The sequence below is a fragment of the Aedes aegypti genome, chromosome 2 (genome assembly GCF_002204515.2).
Source record: "Aedes aegypti strain LVP_AGWG chromosome 2, AaegL5.0 Primary Assembly, whole genome shotgun sequence".
Lineage (NCBI taxonomy): Eukaryota > Metazoa > Arthropoda > Insecta > Diptera > Culicidae > Aedes > Aedes aegypti.
Genome location: NC_035108.1, coordinates 312,068,808 through 312,083,660, shown reverse-complemented (window position 1 = coordinate 312,083,660; position 14,853 = coordinate 312,068,808).

Below are 14,853 nucleotides of genomic sequence, written 5' to 3'. Positions count from 1 at the left end.
CAAAAAGAAGGTTTCCATACATTTTTTACGGCCAAACCTTATTTTTGCATGAAACGACGAGAAATGGTGTTACTTATTTTGCACGGTTTTTTAAATTTTGAACTGAAAACTTTTATTTGCACTGTACGCATCCCCCGTGCAAAAACAGAATCGGGTATACTGCAATAAAGGGGTGATACAAACCGTGCAAATTTAATTTCGTTGCTGATCCGAAGATTTGCGGTGGTGGCCAAGGGGCAAAGACATTCAATCAATCGGTAAAGCGTCGGTAGTTTAGTCATTCGTGCGTGAGTGAAGTTCACTAGAGTCAAAATGATCAATTTTTCTATGGAAAACACTTATTCTACCATACCAAAAGCATGTGCAAAATTTAATCCAAATCGAAGACTATCGAGCACGATTTTTATTTTTTTCGACTCATTCTGCATGGAATTCGTCTTTACACGGACGTGCAAAAAGAAGGTTTCCATACATTTTTTACGGCCAAACCTTATTTTTGCATGAAACGACGAGAAATGGTGTTACTTATTTTGCACGGTTTTTTAAATTTTGAACTGAAAACTTTTATTTGCACTGTACGCATCCCCCGTGCAAAAACAGAATCGGGTATACTGCAATAAAGGGGTGATACAAACCGTGCAAATTTAATTTCGTTGCTGATCCGAAGATTTGCGGTGGTGGCCAAGGGGCAAAGACATTCAATCAATCGGTAAAGCGTCGGTAGTTTAGTCATTCGTGCGTGAGTGAAGTTCACTAGAGTGATTTGCTTCGTTAATATCTTGAAAAAAGTGACTGGTGAAACTCATTCTGTCGTCGGTGTAACAAAAATAATCTGTAAACACTTAAGCAAAAACTAATTCTTCTCAAACATTTTTACGAAACGAATAAGCTTATTTTGCCATTTTTTACCATGTAATGCGAGGTGTACTAAAAATTACATTTTTCGCGTATAAAAAAACAAATGGTAATAACTTTTTCAAATTTCTATCGATTTCTATAATTTCGAGTCAACGTTTTTTAATTGAGTAGCATTCGATTCGACCACCATAACGTTTATAGCAATTGTTTTGAATTAAGCTAGAAACCTCCAAAAGAGATTTTTGCGTCTTTCGAACTTTTGCCCCGCTTTAGCCTATAAGCCTCTAAGACTGAGTTCCTGGAATCCTATATCTCATCCCCCATATAGTAGGTAGTTTGACCTAAAATGATCTAGCCAATGGGTTGAAAGTTCTGGAGAGCTTTAATTCAAGCATGATTTTTAAGATCCAGAGAAGCAAATATCAGATATGATTTCTGTTTATACCGGAACCATAATTAAGGTTTCATTATATTATAGGTATTGGTATTATTTACCTTACGGAGTAAATTTCATATCGGTATTTGTCGTTCGGGAAAATAACTTTCGGTTTGATGGTTTTCGGGTATTTGTTAAAGAATCTCTTTGGCAGTCTTTGTACGACACCGTATTGCCATGTTGCTGTTGGCAATATGAAGCCTTACATGCGTGCACCAGCTAAACTTGCCATGAACGAATTAAGCAAAGTTGCAAGTTTCGTAGGAAAGAATCTTGTTCGTGTCATCCTCGGCCGGCAGCATTGCATGCAAAATGCAACTTGCCTTGCTTGGCTGCAAGATGGAAACTTATACCGCACACGACACGAGGCTAGTCCAAGCCGAGCAAGCCTTTCATCAATGTCATTTCCGTGTCGCTCGGTCTTCGTTTGGCGATAAAATCCAATCATAAAAGATCAACTTGGTTACAGCATCAGAAAATGAACTTTTCTCCTACTTAACTGAACCAACTTTCGTCATCTTCAATTTCCGTTTGCCTCCGTTCTCCAATGTATCACAAGCAAACCAACTTCTGAAGCTAACGATGCAACGTTCGGCTAAAGTTTTCGCTAGCAACATTTTGTGCCATTAGTGCATTCGGAAGCGCAATGAGATATTGCGAGCTGCTTTGAATATGGAGCATGTTGCGAGAGTATGGGAAAAAGCAATTCTTGTACATCTACATCAACTCAGCTTGACAATAATGCTTTTAGCATTGCATATTTGTGGCGAATGAAGATTTGTAAATAGTAAATTATTTAGAATTATCTTCAAAATTTTATCTTAATACACGGAACCTAGTTTTTCAAAACATTTTTAACGTAACTTATTTTTATGGTAATCGTAGATCGAGGTAAGATAGTTCCAAATTGTGACAGAAGTGTTCAATTCTGAAGGATCGGAACCAGAGACGGATAAAAAAAACGTTTCCCACCGCTTCAATTCTTCCATCATTATAGCATGGCAATCATTACGTCTGATACATAGGCAGTAGAGTGATGCAAATTTTGAAATATTGGCACCCCCATCCTCAAACGATGTCAATTATAGTAATGAGCATCCTACCAAAGTTTTAAGTGATTTGGAAGTAATTTGACTGTGCACACGCTATTTGAAATTTATATGAAGATTACTATGGAAAACTTCAACCTTTTGTGTTCAGCCCCGTATCTCTTCGTAATAATATTTTATGGAAAAGTGAACAAACTCTTCTCATGCCAAATCTTTTCAGCTACAACTTTGCCGAAAACCATATTTTGATTGGACGTCAGGAAAAAAAAGTTATTCGTCATCATAAAGTGGGTTTGCATTTAACATGCTTCACCAAATGCTCGGCAGGCAATATTGGTGCTCCTAGCGGGATGAATAGATCAAAGTAATCCAGGCTACTATGTTCTACAGCAAAACAGCAGTGTTGCTGTGAAAGTAATTGAATGATCATCTCAGCATGATTTAGACTTTGTTTTCAATAATAACAAATTATCCTTCCATCCTATCAACATATGGTCTTCGGCAAAGTTGTAGCTGGGAAGAGTAGAATTTGTTCACTTTTTCATAAAATATTACGACGAAGAGATAGAGAGCTGAGCACAAAAGATTTGCCTTTCCCATAGCAATTTCCATATAAACTTCAAATGGCGTGTGCACAACCAAATTTCTTCCAAATCCCTTCAATCTTTGGGAGAATGATTTTCACCATAATTGACATCGTTTAAGCATAGGGGAGCGAAAACTTCAAAATTTGCATCAGTCTAATAGGCAGTCTGCTAACCGAAGCATGCATCTTGCCTTACCCTTCCGCATGAACTGGCGTAGATGCAGGGGTATATTCGGTCTACAGTGGGGCATTTCGAAAAACAACATCAATCCCTCCTCCCTTACCTCATTGGTCCGCAACCTGACGGGGTAGGCGCCACTATTGCCTAAACATAGAAGATAATCAGCACTTATAACACTGAGGGTATCTGCTGGGTTCCTTGAGTAAGTGTAGTCGATCTGGCCCTGGCGATGCTGGAGAGTAGCAACCAAGAGAGCCCAATCAAGCTCAAGCTCAACTTTCAGCAGTAGATGGTTTGTAGTACGAAACGAAATAGAAGAAAATAAATTTCAGCTCACCACATATGTTGAAACATATGTTTGTCTTAACCGTTACAACGACTTCTATCAATTCTTAATAATGATTCCTTTCAATGCATTTACTATTCCGTGACTACGGACGGGTGTCAGTCGTCATGATGAATGAAATAAAACTGTCATAAATTTTTATAAGTTTTCTACTCGAACGGATCAAAAGAGTTCAAACCATAAACATGATTGATGATGAAATCAGTTCCGAAAAAAAGTTCCCACTTGATGGTCGTTGAGATTCCACTTGCGCACCAAGTTGGGAAGAGTCACCGAGACCACAGCGGAAACGAGCAAACACACTCAAATACCGCACCGCAGCCGGTTCACCACGCCCGCCATAGCCAACCGTTCCGATGAAGGGCTCAGGACTCACGCCGTTGCACATTGGTCGGGTTTCACACAAAGAGGTGACCAAAACTACCAAAAATGTTTTTGGGATTTCCTTATTAGATTATGAAATATATTGATCTTTGATTATTGATAATTGTGAAAGCTTATAATATTTCCAAACACATATACACAAGTCAAAAACACATTGAAAAACTTAGAAATAAGATGATCGCAGTATTCTAAAATTGCATTGGATTAGTGAAAGCCAGTGTAAAATCTATTAACACTAGAAGCCCGGGATCGAATATCAGTTGGACCTTAAATTTCAATCAACCGTATCTCAGCAACGGCTCAACCGGTTTCCATAATACTTTCACGTATCTTATGCCAATATTTCATAATTTTGTATGGTTAGAAAAAAAAATGTTCCTAGGTGTGTTCCAATTTTCTCTTGAAAAATTTGACCCACACAATTCTTTTTGCACATTGAAGCGGCATTAGAATCGTTGTTAAATTTTATCGCAAATGTTATAATTTACTAAGTTTGGACTAAGTTGCACTACATTTTGATCCCTTTGGATTTGATCTAAATAACTTATATCTGATTCTTCTCCTTATTGGCATTACCGTCCCCACTGGGACAGAGCCGGCTACTCAGGCTAGTGTTCTAAGAGCACTTCCACAGTTATCAACTGAGAGCTTTCTTTGACAATGTTGCCATTTTCGTGTGGCAGGTACGATGATACTCTATGCCCAGGGAAGTCAAGGAAATTTTCATTACGAAAAGATCCTGGACCGATCAGGAATCGAACCCAGACACCTTCAGCATTACTTTGCTTTGTAGCTGCTGACTCTAACCACTCGGCAAGGACCCTATATTCAGAGCAGTTTTATCTCTTGGTAGGAACGTCCTCGATAAAACATTCCTTCTGTCATGTTATTCAATGGTAAAATTTTGACATTTTTTCGACTCAAATTTCCTTGCAGAAGTTTAGGGAGCATGTATGAGCAGAACTATAAATTTTTAATTACACTTACTTACTTGATACTTGATGGGCAACAATTCCTTGCTATTGAATCTACGCCGAATGAAGAAGCCTTCTCCATTAAACCCGGTTCTGGGCCAATCGCTTCCAGTCGCCCTGAACGTTAAGCGACATTAAATCCTCCACAACTGCAAAAAGCCATCTGGTACGCGGCCTTCCACGCTGCCGTCTCCCAAATGTATGGCCGGCGCAGAGCTTTTCTGTCTTCTACAACAATAGCGCATACTACACCACGACGTAGAATAAGTTAGACGTCTGATTTGTGATCGGTTTTTGATTGTAAATAAATATGTGAGCTAAGGATCCCTACCACTTGCTCGATCATATGGTGCCGTGACCAAGATAACGGACACCTCAGAGGAACGATCGACGAATGATGGACCATAGCAACGGACAACTCACCCCGGGCCTAAGTATTCAAAGTAATCGTTGTACGGAAGCTCGTTGGCAATCTCGCATCCCAAAGCAACGGAAGTTTCGTACGTCCAGCAGCGAGAGACGTTATGGATTGTGTAGCTTTACAATAATGAGGTGCGCCTATCATTGAATGGGAGAGTTGTTGCGGTGAGACCGAACACTTGGTATAACTCGTAATTCATGCGACGCCGCTAGATGCCATTGTCCAATTTACAGCCGAGTACTTTACGTTCAAAGATCCCAAAAGCTCTCCGGTCGACCTCTTTCAACGTCCAAGATTCGTGGCCGTACAGTGCTACTGGAAGAATTAGAGTCTTGTACAACGCGAGTTTGGTCTTCGTCTGTGAGCTGCGGAACTTTAGCTGGTTACGAAGTCCTAAAAAGTCCGACTCGCAGCTGCAATACGCCTTTTTACCTCGAGGGTTACATCATTATCGCAAGTCACTAGAGTTCCAAGGTACACTAGTTCTTCAACTACTTCAAAAATATCACCACCTATCACCACCTCACTACCAACATCACCTATGGGCTCACGATGTCTACCAGCGACCATGTACTTTGTCTTTGTGGCAGTGTTTGGATTTCGATCAGAATAAGCCGATCGAACCATATTCGGAGAGTGTTACAGTTCACAAACAATAATAGTTCATGGCACATCCCATTCGAAGAGCCCTATGAAGGTAAACATTCACTCTCTCGTTTGGTACGTGGCACGAGAGCATTCGCGAGCAGCAACTCTCACAGACTGCAACAGTATCCACTCGTTCGGGTGATTTCGGTTTTGCATAAAACTGGTAATAACTTTCATATTTACTGATCATGCAGCCTTCAACAACCTTATTATAATCTAATGGACCATTGAACACCTTTTTGGTTGCAAACATAGCACAGAAAATAAAACATATTCGCCTCTGTTGCTTGATCAGAATGAGTGTGGGTCAGCGAATGTTACAAGTGTTGACACACAGTGATCGGAGCCAAACAGTGGGTGGTGTGTGTCTGTCTTGTTTTCATTCATGGTTCGCAATCTTCCGCGAACATTTAATGTCATGCATGTTGTATGAATGCAGGTGGATAAATGGGCTGAAATTATGGCTCGTGTGTCAATGATCGTTAAATTTTCCAAAGCTTGCTTTGTGGTATTATTAATGAGCCCAATTCGCGTTGTCTCCCTTTTAAAAGGCACGTATGCCTCTTATATGCTCGGCGATCAATCCCGATTATGGTGATATCGTCCGCAAAACCAAGGAGCATATTGGAACGTGTGATAATAGCGCCATTCCTATGCACGCAAGCTCTTCTTATTGCTCCTTCTAACGCTATGTTGGACAATAAGTTTGAAAGTGCATCACCCTGCTTCAATCCGTCTAAGGTTACGAAGGATGTTGAAATCTCATCCGCAACCCGTATATTTGATTATGATCCTTCCAACGTTGCACGAATCTGTCTAATCAGCTTCGTCGGAAAACCATGTTCTATCATTGTTTCCCACAACTCTTTTCTTTTAACTGAATCTTACGCCGCCTTGAAATCAATGAATAGATGATGAGTCTGCAAGTTGTACTCCCGGAGTTTATCGAGGATCTGTCGCAGGGTAAACATTTGATCCGATGTCGATTGGCCCTCACGAAAACCAGCTTGGTATTCGCCGACGAAGGACTCTTCAAGCGGTCTCAATTTGTTGAACAGAATACGTGACATTATTTTGTACGCCAAATTGAGGAGCGTTATTCCTCGGTAATTGGCGCACTCCAATTTATGCTCTTTTTTACATACTATTTCTTCTTCCTGCGATGAATTCGCTTTTCGGCTGATTTGCTTCCCTGCACCGCTCTCTGTTCAGCTTGGTACCAGACACTAACATCCGACGTCTGGCTACGTTCTTCTCATCCGTCACCCTCTGGCACTCCTCGTCGAACCATCCGCTTCTGGGGCGTCTTCGAACAGTACCTATCACTTCTCGCGCTGTTTCACTCACCACTCCATGGATTGCATCCCATAGATTGTTGAGATTTTCGCTCACATTGACCTCACTTATCCGCTCGTCCAGCTTTTGGTGGTATTCAGCTGTAACACCGTCTGCTGAGAAGTGCAGGAAATTGAATCGCATTGTTAGCTGTGCCCTCGAATTCGCTACAGTTGATAACTGTGCTCGAATTTTATTAACAACGAGGTAGTGATCCGAGTCAATGTTAGGACCCCTGAAGCTCCTAACATCGATGAAATCTGAGAAATGTCGGCCATCCACCAGAATATGGTCTATCTGGTTGCAAATATCACCATTTGGATGCCTCCAGGTGTGCTTCCGAATATCTTTGCGTGTAAAGTAGGTGCTGCTGACGGCCAGCAAAAGTCACTAGTTGTAGGCCGTTTCCATTGGTAACGGAGTGAAGACTCTCCTTACCGATGATCGGACGGAAAAGTCTTCTCTTCCAACTTGCGCGTTCGCATCTCCGATGACGATTTTCACGTCGTGTTTTGGGCATTCTCAACAGGCCTTATCAAGGCCTTCATAGAACGCGTCCTTCACGTCATCAGGTTTGTCGTTCGTCGGTGCATAGATGTTGATCAGGCTGTAGTTGAAGAATTTGACCCGTATCCTCAGTACACAGATTCTCTCGCTAATCGGTTTCCACTTCATAACGCGTTTCATCTGCTTCCCGATCACTATGAAACCCACTCCATGTTCTGCCTTATCGCCACCGCTGTGGTAGATGTTATATTTGAACGTAGTGTTGGCGATGGGATCAACCACCCGGAATTCACGTTCTCCAGATCTAGGCCACCACACTTCTTGAATGGCGGCCACGCCCACTCCAATCTTCTGCAGTTCACGAGCCAAAAGGCTCGCTCGTCCGAGTTCATTTAACGTCCTGACATTCCAGGTACCAAATTTCCATTCATAGTCCTTATTTCGTTGCCTTTTGTCTCCATTTTTCGAGGTAGGTGAGGTAGGTGGTGAACAGATGCTCGAAACGCACCTCCTCACTCTAGCTGATGTCAGAAGGACAACAGTGCCCAGGTTGCACTACCAGCTAAGTACGCAATCCTTAGCTGGTGGTCTTTGTCATCGTTTGAGCCGTAGAAGCGTGAGGTAGGGACTTGCGAGGACCAGAGCTATGTTGGACGCTCCTTCCTGGCTGTCGACTCACCATTTTACAACCCTATTTTTTAATTACACACAAAATTTAAATTTGCTGAATATAATCCAGAAATACCTTTGATTCTCATCTGTTTGCCTATAAATCAAAATTCAAAGCACTGATATGTAGTTGTTTTGACATTAATTAGATTGCAGTGGTCTAGAGAACATTTTTGAGTAGAAAGAGAAATTATAGACTACGCACAAAACTTATTTTGATTGAAAAACTTCAAGAAATCCTTTTTTTAACTGTTTGCCCATGAACCAAATTTCAAAGCGTTGACATGTAGTTTTTTTTTCTTCAGCATAACCTGGATTGTACGTGTCCAGTGATTATGTTTCAGCAGAAATATAAATTTTGGATTACACTCAAAATTTCTTTTGCTAAAATCTACGAGAATCCATAACATTCCATCCCGTTTGGCTGTAAAACAATGTTCAAAGCAATAACATGAAGTTTTTGTGGCATTAATACTTTTATAGAAATGAATATGTTTGATGAGATTAGAAATTTTGAATACTCTCAAAATTCATTTTTCTTAAAAAATACGGAACTAATGTATTATTACAACTTTTTGCCTGTAAACCAAGCTTTAAAATAATGACATGTAATTTCTCTCCTCAAATTTGATTGTGCAGAAACAATACGTATGTTTGAGTAGAACGATAAATATTGGATTGAGTTCAAAACTAATTCTACCTAACAAAAACACAAACATAAGTTTAGAACCTGATTGGCAATAAATAATAATTCGGTGTTTGGGATAGAATAAAATTTTTTGATTATACTTCAAATTTCTTATACAGGAAAAAAGGGAAAACCTAAGTTTCTACTACTATTTGCTATAAATCCAAATTTAAGGAGACGACATGTAGTAATTTTAACATTAAATTTTTGGAGAAAATAAACTAACATGTTCGAGCAGAAAAAGGAATTATTGAAAACGTTCAAAATTCGTTTAACTTTTGAAACTACGAAAAATCTTGTTTTTAACATGTTTGCCCGTCGATCAAATTCATTGCTATGACATGTAAATTTTTCGACATAAAATTATAGAGGTCAAGTTAACAAGCTAGAGCAGGCCGGATGCCGTTAGGCCGACATCTATTAGGCCGAAAGGGCCGTTAGGCCGAAAGGGTCATTAGGCCGAAATACCATTTAATCATTTAATACTGTTTCAAATGGCTAACCATTCATCAGTGTTTTTCCCTTCTTTTAATCAAGGGCTGTTCTTTCTAGTTACATTTCACATCGGCTATTGTAGGCTTCTAGGTAATGCAAATTATCCTGATCTAACTACTAACAATCCATTTGACCTGAAAACTGATTCAGCGGCTTTTTGTTAATACAAATTGTTCCGATCAATCCATGTTAGTTACCTAGGGGCCCAGATAGCCGTAGCGGTAAACGCGCAGCTATTCAGCAATACCAAGCTGAGGGTCGTGGGTTCGAATCCCACCAGTCGAGGATCTTTTCGGGTTGGAAACTTTCTCGACTCCCAGGGCATAAGTATCATCGTACCTGCCACACGATATACACATGCAAAAATGGTCAATTGGCAAGGAAAGCTCTCAGTTAATAACTGTGGAAGTGCTCATAAGAACACTAAGCTGAGAAGCAGGCTTTGTCCCAGTTGGGACGTAACGCCAGAAAGAAGAAGAAGAAGATGTTAGTTACCTATTCGACCTTGCAGTTCATTAGAACTATCGGCCGTTATCGGCATAACAACCCTTTCGGCCCAACGGCATCCGGCCTGACGACATTCGGACTAACGGCATTCGGCCTAACGGGATAGAAGCTATGACATGTAAATTTTTCGACATAAAATTGGTTGTAGAGGTCAAGTTAATAAGCTAGAGCAGGATACTTTTTTTAATACACGTTAAATTTTATTGTACTAAATTAAAATAAAAGGAATCCTAGTTTTTAAAGTTTTTAACTAGGACATTCGGAATAAAAGATAAAATGATCAAGATCCGTTACAAGTAATCTAGATCAAAACCAAAGGGATCAAAATATAGCGCAACTAATTTCAAAATACTTTTTCGAAAATACTAAACCTCTAGCATACATATCCAAAGCACTAAAGGTTTAGCTGTAGAAATCAGCGAGCTACTCAAATTAACCACGTTAGCGACGCTCGAAGTATTTGTTTTTGTTTGGATACATGGAAGAATTCTGAAAATCGACTGAGCCATCGCTGAGATATAGGGGCCTCTGCGTATTAACAAAGCACCGAAAGTGATACTAAAGTCCTCAAATTTATTTCTCATTTAGCGACTAGTGGTCTCAGATGAAAAAACCTAGTCTATTTACATTAACATTGCCCAGTAGAGTGATGCAAATTTTGAAATTTTTGCTCCCCTATGCTTTAACGACTTATATTATGGTGCTACCCTCCCAAAGTTTGAAATGAATCGGAATAAATTTGACTGTGCTCAGGCCATTTGAAGTTTACATGGAGATTACTATGGAAAGCGCCATCCTTTTGTGTTTAGCCCTCTCTCTCTCTCTCTTCGTCATGATGTTTTATGGAAAAGTGAAAACAATCTTCTCATGTGAAATCCTTTCAGCTACAACTTTGCTGAGGACCACATATTGATTGGACGACAGGATAAATTGCTATTCATAACACTGCGGAACACGTTTTTGTCTCCAGCACCAAAATACCGCTATTCACTTAATTAAGGGTTGCTGAATCCATTGCCGTTTTCAGAAATATCATAGCACGTCTAGTTTTTGGGATATTGATTGTTGAAAATGCAAAAAATGACTATTTCAGCCAACTTGCATGCAAGTTTGTCAGCTTGTAAGGTAATATATTGGCTTAATTTACCACAGAATTCAAACTTTATGTGTATAACAATACTTATCATCAAAGTTTGTATTACTTTCGATACGGAAAAGTTATTTTTTGATGGTTTAGAGAATTGTTGTATTTTGCCATATAGAAGAAACGAAGAATCTTGTATGGAGACTGCAAGCATGTTGAAAAAATCGGTTTAATCGAAATTTAATCGCGCAATTTCAATCAAATTATGTCTGAAATGAAAGTTCAAGTTCTATTTTGCATGTTTGGTGGATTAGATTACAAAAAAGTATGATAAATTGTACTTTAAATTTCATGTAAACATTAATAAAACCACTGTTTTATACAACTTTGGCGACCTGTAGCTTAAAATTGTGACGTGCTGGAACATTTCTGAGAATGGCACCAGATTCAGCAACCCCAAATCTACTAGAGACACATAATTTGATCCTTGAGACACGCAAAAATGTCATTTTTGTTACGCTGTGTAATCATAAACTGGGTATGCATTTTGCATGCTGAACCAACTGCCTGGCATGCAACAGTGGTGCTCCTGGTGGGTAGAATAGATCAAAGTAATCCAGGCTACTCACGGTGTGCCCGAAACCGTTATTAACACAAAAAAATGTCCAAGAATTTAGCACCTACCATTCGAAAGATATAACATTCAAGCATCTTCTCCGTGAATTTGAAAATATTCTAACGAGGGAATCGAAAGTTATCGTTATTTGAAGATTTTGAACTATTTTGCAAAGGATATTCACATGCTACAAAATATTCCCCAACGGTGCATAATTATCAATTTGTGAACCAGCCAAGTAACCATCAGCTTTGCATTAAGCATTCAAAACATGTGATATCCAAGCATCTTATCTGTTAATTTCAAATCATTTCGACGAGAAAATCAAAAGCTAAAAAAAAAAGTGGCTGTTTGGGCACGTCAGGAGTTAATCATCAATGTTAACTTCCTTTTCCCGATCAGCCTAGATAGCCGCGTAGTGTCGGTAGCGGTTGTTTCAACTGGCTAAGAATTAACACTACGGACTGCCTGTTCCGGTGGTAAAAGTCCACCTCACAGGTGACCCCTAATTCATACGGCTTTAAGCTTACCGTGCCAAAGAATGAATGGTTAGGGGGGTCTAAATAAAACCTAGCCGCAAACGGAGCCTGTGGAGTTCCAGGGCGCCCTCTACAGTATTATGCCCTTCCTGTGCTACCCGGAGCAATGGTGCAGGTGACCTTGTGTTTCTCCGAGATAATCGGCTGCCCTTCTTCAGTCTCAAGCCTGAGGCTAAATAAGGGTGGGATTATTAAAACATTGTAATTTAGTTTAAATTTTCACCTCTATGGTTTCGCATTATGCGTTTTATGCAGTGTAATCTGTGCTTTTCGCCTTTGGCGACTTTTAAGAGCTACCGATCTGGTTTTTGTTCGCTGCTGATCTTTTTCGTTCTGAGATGGCGAAAAGCTTAATCCTGCCTAGTTTGGGTAGTGGCTACGGCTAGGATAGCTTAGTTAGATCAATCTCCAGCATAAAATGTCAGCAACGATCAATCTTTGTAGACTCATGCAAATGGTACAGCTCAAGTGGCGGTAGTTCAAAAACCTTACTTTTGTGAACTTTTATCTAGGTAACCTAGTGGACCCAGTTTTTGCTACTTTCAGAAACATGAAATGGCATACTCGCGTGCCATGCCTCGTGCATACGTGCTCGTGAATAGCGCTGACGTCGCTACACTCATTTCTGAGTTAACAACCAGAGATGTATGTGCTGTCACAATTGATATTTCTATATGTGACCTCAACAGGAAATACGTCTTTCGTTTTGTGGTGTATTTACCACATGATGAACCATCCCCAATGGATGATTTCAAACGAGTTATCGTTCACTGTCTATGAAAAGGCCTTCTGCTGATTGTGGGCAGTGATGCTGATACTCATCACATCATCTGGAGCAGCTCAGATATCAATTTGAGAAGCTCCAGTCTGATGGAATGCTTAAGTAGTTCTAATCTTGGATTACTTATTGTAGGAAATCGCCTACATCTCTATATGAACATAAGAATGTAAATTCGCAGACTATGCATTTGTTATACTCCACAAACTGTGAATTGGTTGTGACCAAATTCCATGGATTTTCTCCGTCCATTGGAAATCCTAGTGATTTGGATGTTCCCACTTCCGGTGAATTGGGACACAATTGTCCTTGCTTTGAGTGATCTCAAAATTGCTTGTCACTTTGCTTATAGAAAATGTTCCCCACAACTCCCTTCGCGGGACGAGTGGATGTCTGTACATTACTGAGCCACTCCAAAGGTGGCTAAGTATTTAACAAATCTGTCAAAGCAGAATTGCAGTCGCTTGGTTACAACCTTAACTGGCCACTGCTGACTCAACTATCACATGGCAAATATTCAGTGTGTTGATACATTTGTGTGTGATAGTTGTGATTCCGATTATGGAACTTCTTATCACCTGATATGTAACTGTCAAGTTCTCGCGTAATGGCGATTCCAATTACTTGGTAAACACTTATTAGGTGAAACTGATTTCAGTAACCTGAATCTTCAGGACCTTCTGTTATTCTTAACCCGCTGTGGTAATGAGCTATAGGCTCTCTTTACGCTCATGCGTTTTGCAGTGCCCTTTTTAGGGCGCTGTTCGAACCCATTGTGGTATGGAGCTACATGCTCTTAATTCGCTTATGCGATTTTCCCTCTTCAAGGGACCCCACTCCTATTTCCTCCCATCTTCCCCTTCCCTTTCCTCTCCCATCGGGTAGATGATGAAATAGGCTCAAACATGGCGATGGCACAAATCTCCCAAATGGCGGGGAACGTGCCTCTGGAGCCGGCCTTCTGATACCTGATACCTGATGATAAATTGTACTTTAAATTTCATGTAAACATTAATAAAACCACTGTTTTATACAACTTTGGCGACCTGTAGCTTAAAATTGTGACGTGCTGGAACATTTCTGAGAATGGCACCAGATTCAGCAACCCCAAATCTACTAGAGACACATAATTTGATCCTTGAGACACGCAAAAATGTCATTTTTGTTACGCTGTGTAATCATAAACTGGGTATGCATTTTGCATGCTGAACCAACTGCCTGGCATGCAACAGTGGTGCTCCTGGTGGGTAGAATAGATCAAAGTAATCCAGGCTACTCACGGTGTGCCCGAAACCGTTATTAACACAAAAAAATGTCCAAGAATTTAGCACCTACCATTCGAAAGATATAACATTCAAGCATCTTCTCCGTGAATTTGAAAATATTCTAACGAGGGAATCGAAAGTTATCGTTATTTGAAGATTTTGAACTATTTTGCAAAGGATATTCACATGCTACAAAATATTCCCCAACGGTGCATAATTATCAATTTGTGAACCAGCCAAGTAACCATCAGCTTTGCATTAAGCATTCAAAACATGTGATATCCAAGCATCTTATCTGTTAATTTCAAATCATTTCGACGAGAAAATCAAAAGCTACAGTGAATTGTATATTTGCGATTTTTTCTATGAAGTTTAAATAAGAGATTATTTATATGGCTTTGTTATATTAATTGACACAATTTGCGAATGAAAATGTCCATAGGACTGACACTCGGAATTCAAATGATATAGTAGTCAAGCATCTTCT